Here is a 6,992-nt window from a genome sequence, read left to right as displayed (position 1 = left end):
CCTTTACATTCCTCAAAGGCCCCGTCTGAGTTCAGCTTCGTAACCTTTGCATGTGCTTCCTTTTCCTTTTTGAAGAAATTTGCAACATCTCTCATCATCCAAGGTTCCTGAACTTTGCCATCCTTCTGCCTCTTCTTCTCAGGTACATATTGGTCCTCAGTTCTGACCAGCTGACTCCCCAGTGTGGACTTACCCAATAACACCTGCTCCAACTCTACTCTCTCCCTAATACTTTCCCCAGTTTTGTCCTTCCCCTCGAGGTCCAGTTATCACCTGACCTTTACTCTACCAGCACCTCTCCAACTCCCTGCTGCCTGTACATTTTGAGCCAGGTTTCTCGAATGACTTTCAATAAAGTGTGAGCAAAATTTTGGGAAAGCATATGCCTTTGTCTTCGATCTCGGCCACATATTCTGTTCCCGAGTCTAAGGCCCTCCTGCTCCTTTACAACAGAGTAGTTGAACCAGACTGTTTACCATTTTAGTGTAAGATGAACACTAAGCTGAACTTTCCGCTACATCTGTGTTGCCATTAAGACTGCCACCTCTGTAACAATGCTCAATGATAACCCTTTCTAAGCTAATTGTTTTTGAAGTTGCTATTGGTGTCCTTTTGTTACCTACAGATGCCTATTTGACTGCAGGCACCTCATGTACTTTGTAAACTTGCCATGTAAATTTGTGTTCTAAATTGCACCTGTCTTCTGAGTTTGGTTACTTACATTTAGCCTCCCAGTTAAACAATCCCTTGATTTTTAAAATTCACGCACTCCTGGAATATTATCTGGTGACAGCAAATTGGTGCACCAAGATGTCAGAGTACTGTCTACAGAATGCACTGCAGCTTTCTGTCTAGACAGCTTTGACAGCACCTCCCAGCCTGGGACCTCTGGTAATAAGGAGGTCAGCATTTAAAGCTGCTTCCTAATTGCACCTGAGGAACCGATGGTGAGCTGACTTGAACTGTTGTGCCTCCTTTTGGACAGGGTATCCCACAGGGTCATTGGATCCAAATCCGAAAATTCCCCATCCAATGATCAGTGGCTTTGCACAGTGGATATTGAGTGGACTTTGTGAGTAAAGAAAGTATTTTACTAAGTTTATCCTAGGTTTTAGTCAAAGCTAGTAACTTAAATCCTTGCAGGCTGTTTCTTAGCCGAAGCTTACAATTGCAGATGAACGAGTAAACAAGGAACTCTGAGTGGAGACCTCCTTGTGTGACTGTAATTGAAGTCAATGAAGTTCAGCTGTCTGGACTTAGAGCTGTTCGAGTGAATAAAAAGACAAACACTGCAGCAATTTCAGAGTGCTGGTGTTGGAGAATGAGGGGCTTTGATGAGCGAGTGATTGGTGAGTAGCGATAGACAGGTATTTCTACTTTTCCTGCTTTCATTCTCTAGGTGAAGGTAGGGGTTTGTGGTGGATTGAAATTAGAGGGAATAAAGCCCAAGTGTAATCAGTTTCCCTGGTGATGACGTGTGCAGGAAGCGTCTCCAGCTGCAGTTCCTGATTGACCATCTTGTGCAACTGGAGTTGTGGGTGATCTCCTTGATACTGAGGACATTGTGGATGGGATGTTTAGTGATCCGGTCACACTGGAAGCAATGATTGCATAAGAGGTGGGTGGGGAGAGGGAGGTGAAAGACCAGGAGACCTGTAGTGATACAGGATCCAATTTTAAAGGATAGGCGATTCTGTGGCTGCAAAGAAGGTTCTTGAATGGTGTGCTGCCTCCCTGGTGCCAGGGTCGGGGATGTCCCAGAGCAGCTGCAGGATATTCTTGAAGGGGAACATAAACAACGAGAGGTGTGGTCCACATTGGTAGTAATGATGTAGGTAAAAAGAGGGATGAGGTCCAACAACGTGAATTTAGGGAGCTGGGTCATAACGACCAGGACCTCTAAGGGGGACATCTCTGGATTACCTCCAGTGCCAAGTACTGGTGAGGATAGGACAGATGAGTGTGTGGCTAAGGGGATGGTGTAGGAAGGAGGGATTTAGATTTTTGGATGGCTGGAATTGTTTCTGGGAATGATAGGATCTGTATAAGCACCCAAACCAGAAAGGGACCAACAGAGAGGTTTGCTACTGTTGTTGGCAGGGGAACAGAACACAGTCGTGGTACATTTGGGGAAAGGAATGGTCGAATATCAAAGGAAAACTAAGTCAAAGCAGCAGCAGAGCAGCCAAGGGCACGTAACACAGTAAATGGCAGAGCCCTAAGGAGTTTCAATGAACAAAGGGGCCTGGGGTCGAAGTCCATAGTTCCCTGAAATGCGACACAGGTAGACAGGGTGGTGAAGAATGTGTACGGTGTGTTTGCTCTCGACGGGTGGGGCATTACGATGTAATATTCTTGGGAAGACTGAAAGTCTGAGTTTCATCTATTTAATGGAAAGAGCCTGAGTGGTCACACAGATGAAATTGGACCATTGATCAGCAGGTTGCAACATGATATTGTTGTAATCGCAGACATGGTTGAAGGAAGGGCAGGACTGACAACTCAACACTCCAGGGTAGAGAAGTTTCAGGTGTGATAAGGGAGGAGGTAAAAGATAAGGGTCCAATCTAGTTTGAATTAAGGAGAACGTCACTGCAGTGATGAGGGAGATGCCCTAGAAGGCTCTTGAAATGAGGTTATATGGGGAAAGCTTGGAACTTGGGTGATCATCTTGCTGGGGTTATACTACAAGCTGCCCACCGGTCAGCTGGAGATGGAGGAGCACGAAGGCAAAGTACAGAGAGGCAATTGGGATATAATAGTGGGGGATTTCAACTTCAACAGGAAGGAGACAGAGAGCTTAGTGACATGGTGTCATGACAACAACCTTTCCCTCAATGTCAACAAAACAAAAATAAAGAGCTGGTCATTGACTTCAGGAAAGGGGGTGGTGTACATGCACCTGTCTACATCAATGGTGCTGAGGTCGAGAGGGTTGACAGCTTCAAGTTCCTGGGAGTGAACATCACCAACAACCTGTCCTGGTCAAATCATGCAGACGCCACGGCCAAGAAAGCTCACCAGTGCCTCTACTTCCTCAGGAGGCTAAAGAAATTTGGTTTGTCCCCTTTGACTCTCACCAACTTTTGGTGATGCACCATAGAAAGCATCCTATCAGGATGTATCACAGCTTGGTATGGCAACTGCTCTGCCCAAGACCGCAAGAAGCTGCAGAGTTGTGGACACAGCCCAGCGCATCACGGACACCAGCCTCCCCTCCTTGGACTCTTTACCTCTCATTGTCTTGGTGAAGCAGCCAACATAATCAAAGACCCCACCCACCCGGGACATTCTCTCTTCTCTCCTCTTCCATCGGGTAGAAGAGGCAGGAGCCTGAGGGCACGTACCACCAGACTTAAGGACAGCTTCTACCCCACTGTGATAAGACTATTGAACGGTTCCCTTATACAATGAGATGGACTCTGACCTCACGATCTACCTTGTTGTGACCTTGCACCTTATTGCACTGCACTTTCTCTGTAGCTGTGACACTTTACTCTGTACTGTTATTGTTTTTACCTGTACTACCTCAATGCACCCTGTACTGACTCAATGTAACTGCACTGTGTAATGAACTGACCTGTAAGATCGGTTTGTAAGACAAGTTTTTCACTGTACCTCGGTACAAGTGACAATAATAAACTAATACCAATACCCCAATACTATCGGGGATTGCCTCAGTGTGAAGGGCTGAGAGAAAGGGGCAGAATTTTTAGCGTGCATTCAAAAGAGGTTTTTGAGCCAATATGTAGATAGTCCGACTGGAGAAGGGGCGGTGATGGAGCTAATCTCAGGGAATGTAGCCGGGCCAGTGGTTAAACTGTCAGTGGGAGAGCAGGACATCGATAGGATGCAAAACTGGGCTGAGAAGTGGCAGATGCAGTTCAACCCAGGTAAGTCTGAAGTGGTTTATTTTGGTAGGTCAAGTATGATGGCAGAGTATAGTATTAATGGTAGGACTCTTGGCAGTGTGGAGGATCAGAGGGATCTTGGTGTCCGAGTCCATAGGACGCTCAAAGCAGCTGCGCAGGTTGACTCTGTGGTTAAGAAGGCATACAGTGTGTTGTCCTTCATCAATCGTGGGGTTGAATTTAGGAGCCAAGAGGTAATGTTGCAGCTATATAGGACCCTGGTCAGACCCCACTTGGAGTACTGTGCTCAGTTCTGGTCACCTCACTACAGGAAGGATGTGGAAGCCATAGAAAAGGTGCAGAAGAGATTTACAAGGATGCTGCCTGGATTGCGGAGCATGCCTTATGAAAACAGATTGAGGGAACTCGGCCTTTTCTCCTTGGAGAGACGGAGGATGAGAGGTGACCTGATAGAGGTGTATAAGATGATGAGAGGCATTGATCGGGTGGATAGTCAGAGGCTTTTCCCCAGGGCTGAAATGGTGGCCACAAGAGGACACAGGTTTAAGGTGCTGGGGAGTAGATATAGAGGAGATGTCAGGGGTAAGTTTTTTACTCAGAGAGTGGTGAGTGCGTGGAATGGGCTGCCGGCAACGGTAGTGGAGGTGGATACGATAGGGTCTTTTAAGAGACTGTTAGATCGGTATATGGAGCTGAGGAAAATAGAGGGCTATGGGTAAGCCTAGTAATTTCTAGGGTAGGGACATGTTCAGCACAGCTTTGTGGGCCGAAGGGCCTGTATTGTGCTGTAGGTTTTCTATGTTTCTATGTTTCTCTATGTTCTGAAATTAAGGTCCTGAACTTGGGGAAGCCCAATTTCAATGTCATAGGACAAGATCTGGCAAAATTAGATTGGGAGAAGCCACATGTCAAGTGGGAGTCTTTTAAAATTGAAACGGTGAGAGTTCAGGGCCAATGTGTTTCTGTAAATGTGAACGGTATGGAAGGCAAGTCGAGGGCATCAAGGATTTGACAAAGAAAACGTTACGTATGTAAGCACACGGCAGGTATGGGGGACTGAAAGCACGGAGGCCCTTCGGGAGTAGAGAGCGTTGGGGGTTACTCAAAAAAATTAGGATGCAAAGAGGGGGCATCAAACCGGCAGACAAGATGAAGGAACGTTTCAAGGCATTTTATACTAAGAGCAAGAAGGTAACCGGGGAAGAGTGGGGCCCAGTGCCCAGACGGTCCGGCCGTGTGTGTGTGTGTGTGTGTGTGTGTGGGGGGGGGGGGGGGGGGGGGGGGGGAGACGGAGGGTCCGACCGTGTGTGGGGAGACGGAGGGTGTGGACAAGGTTTGAAATGAATACTTATCTTTCACCAAGGAGAAAGACGTCACAGTTGCAGATATTGGGGTGTTGGGATATTCTAGAACATGTCACATTAAAAAGGAGTATGCCTGGGATGTTTTCCAGGGATAATGATGATGCCCAGGGCTAGATGAGATGCATCACAAGCTGCTCTGGAGGATAGGCAGGGAGGAGGTTATTGAGACTGACACAGACCTTTAATTCATCACTGGCCACAGGTGAAGCTCCGGATGAGCGGAGGGCAGCAGATGTGGTTCCTTTGCAGCAGGGATGAGGGAGGTAGGGCCAGGCCACTGAGGCTTACATCAGTGGTAGAGAAGTTATTGGAAAGAAGGGCAGGGTTAATGTGCATGAGGAAGGCAGGGGTTGATCAGTGGAAGTCAGCACAGCTTCAGTGACCAACCCTGGAAAAAGCTGCAGTGCATTTTGTAGCAGCCACGGTTTGCTTATGGTGGTTTTTGTTCATAGAACATTACAGCACAGTACAGGCCCTTTGGCCCACAATGTTGTGCCGACATTTTATCCTGCTCTACGATCTATCTAACCCTTCCCTCCCACATAGCCCTCCATTTTTCTATCATTGATGTGTCTATCTAAGAGTCTCTTAAATGTCCCTAATGTGTCTGCCCCCACAATCTCTGCTGGCAGTGTGTTCCACGCACCCACCACTCTGTGTAAAAAAAAAAGTTGCCCCTAACATTCCCCCTTACACCTTCCTCCAATCACTTTAAAATTTTGCTCCCTCGTGTTAGCCATTGTCGCCCTGGGAAAAAGTCTCTGACTGTCCGCTCGATCTATGCCTCTTATCATCCTGTACACCTCTATCAAGTCACCTCTCATCCTCCCTCTATCCAAAGAGAAAAGCCCTAACTCACTCAACCTATCCTCATAAGACATGCTCTCTAATCCAGGCAGCATCCTGGTAAATCTCCTCTGCACCCTCTCTAAAGCTTCCACATCCTTCCTATAATGAGGCGACCAGAACTGAACTGTGGTCTAACCAGAGTTTTCTAGAGCTGAAAATATTCCTGTGAAATGCCGGGGCAGGTGCTACATTATCACCAGTTGTCTGTGATTTGTATGATCTGGTTCGTTAACTAATGACCCGGTGCAGGTGAGCACTTGAGCAGAATTTCACAGGGTGGGTTGAGTTATTTTCTGCACTTGGTGATGTTCCTGATCCATTTCTGCAGTCTGACACCTGATAATCACACGTCCTGCAGTCAGGCTTTGGGCTTGGTGTAAGAACATGTGATTGGGAGTGTGTGGCTTGTCTGTGTCCTTGTGTAAAATGGCAATTTTTAACAAATAATTTACCCATTCTCAAAATAGAAATGGGGAACCAAGCTCCAGTGTAATTTGACGCATGCCCAGCAAACTTAAGACCTGTAATAATTGTTTGGATAAACTTTAGGCTCCAAGTCTTCAGGTGGTGTATCATGTTGACCAGCTTTCCAAAGGCCCAGAAACAGGATCAAATCAACAATTCAACTGCAGTCAAAAGTACAAAATAGATTTAAAATTAACACCTGGGGAAATATTGATGTTCTTTAAATATTCCTTCACCAGATGAATTAACTTCAACCTGCTGTGGTTCTGCAGCTTTCCCAGGGGGTCGATCACTGCTCCCTGTAGGCAGACGGACACTCGGTGGGAGATTGTGCTGTAAATGTGGGCACCTCCTCACCACCACCAGTAACTAGAGCACTGATGCACAGGGCTGGATTGTCCAACCACCTGCCACTCAACGGTTAGTTGTGGCCACAGCGGGT

This window comes from Pristis pectinata, chromosome 27, assembly GCF_009764475.1.
Source record: "Pristis pectinata isolate sPriPec2 chromosome 27, sPriPec2.1.pri, whole genome shotgun sequence".
Taxonomy (NCBI): Eukaryota; Metazoa; Chordata; class Chondrichthyes; order Rhinopristiformes; family Pristidae; genus Pristis; species Pristis pectinata.
The sequence above is the reverse complement of the archived record's forward strand: the minus strand, read 5'-3'. Positions refer to the sequence as shown.